The following is a 1,941-nucleotide window of genomic DNA, read 5'->3' on the forward strand; positions in this document are numbered from 1 at the left end:
TTAAAAGACTCTACGTCAATTGGATCTTCAGTTTGGCCCCTTTCTTTCTCAATATCGGACAAAAAGTTATCGTATGCTATCTTAACTCGATTCCAATTGGATCTCAGTTCACCACGATGGACTTCGATGGTATGAACCGAATCCACAGGATACTGATTGTTGTTAAGGTCAGCCTCGAATTCGACCAGGGTATCCGCAAAGCGAATAAATTGATCCAATGACATTTTGAATTTAATACGAACTATCAAAGGTTAGAAAGATTTGTTTGAAACTCCAAATTCGAAAACCAGATGGGAAAAAATCAAATCAGAAAATGATCTAGCTCTCGAAATTATGAAAATATTTATAAAAAGTTATTTCACTTGATGTAGAGATTAGTCACAAAAAAAACTAAATATCTGCTCAATATTAAAAAAAAATCGTTGCTAATTCATACAAATTTCACCAAAATTATTTTGAAATGTTTATTTAATAACAGACAATTGATTAAAACTTGAATTTGAGAATAAATAAATAAAATTTTAGTTTAACGCATAAAATTAATATCGAAAGAAAATATTTATCATTAAGAAATCTGAATATTTCGACTTGTGAAGAAATCTTGAAACAAATTTAAATTATTAAGTATAGTTGAAATTAGAAATAAACTGTTAAAACCCAAATCAGTTAAAAATTCAACAGAAACGTTGATAGGGGAAATTTAGTTTAAAAGGTAATCAAATTTATTCTGTACGAAAAGCTAAACCAATTGAATTTAAAAGAAACTCAGTCAAATTCTTTCTGTGAAATATTATAGCGAAATTTTGAAAACGGAAATATGTATATATTTAACTTTGGCGGTTGAAACGAATGTACTCTTTTAAATATCTAGCTTTTAGATCAGCTGTTTAATGAAAACAAAAACCTTTTATTTATGGGAAATTGCACTACACTTCCACGAAACTTCCCAACAATCGGTCTGTTCGCGGATAATTATACTACACGACGAATATTTGTACTTTCTGGTTGGACTTCCACGAAACTTCCCAACAATAGGTTTGTTCGTGACACAAAATGAAAAGTGTCCTGAACCGAAAGAAAAGTATAATTTGACTTATATTATGACTGAGTATAAGTATTATAATAATTATAATTGAACTAACTTAAAACAAATAACCTTAGAAATTTCCAGAAATAAAATTGAAATTTATTAGAAAGTTGTTGTTTGAATTAAAATTAAGCGAAAAAATAAAGTTAATCAGAATAATTTAAATTCTCGAATTAAGATATAATTCTATATAATAATTTTCAAATATAATTAAAACTCTCACAAACAAATGGTAGCCAGTAATAGATCAATGATTTGATATATAAATATATATAAATAAATAAAAAATATACTGTCACACAAGCAATCAACGAAGAAGCCTATTGTGATGATTTTTTTTTTTTCTTGTTTATGTATGAACTCATGGAAGTGTGAAACAGGGTTGCCGTGACGCTATTTATTTATGTCGTTTAAAGAATAATTTGACAATTTTGGGAACCTTTTTATATTGGATATTTTTATCTTTAACAAAGTAATATTTCTTTAAAATGGGTTTCGCATGAAAACAAATATTTAAAAAAAAAATTTATTTTATAATGAGTTAAACTCGCAAAAAAATATTAATCTTGCTTCTTTGAAGGGAAAATCAATTAATTAAATTTAGAATATCGGATGACTAGAACTGAACTAGAACTGCATGAAATTATTTTCAAATGAAAACCATAACATTTTAAATTTAACACGTTTATGTGGACTTAAATTGATCTTAATCTAAATCTTAGAAAACGTTGCGTATAAAAATTCCTGACTACGAATCTGTCAGCGTTTTAGTAGTAATTTCAAATAATTGTATATTCCAAAACGTTTAATAAGTGATTTGGTAAATTATATTGAAACACAAGAAAACTTTGCTG

The sequence above is a fragment of the Lucilia cuprina genome, chromosome 4, assembly GCF_022045245.1.
Source record: "Lucilia cuprina isolate Lc7/37 chromosome 4, ASM2204524v1, whole genome shotgun sequence".
NCBI classification, from domain to species: domain Eukaryota; kingdom Metazoa; phylum Arthropoda; class Insecta; order Diptera; family Calliphoridae; genus Lucilia; species Lucilia cuprina.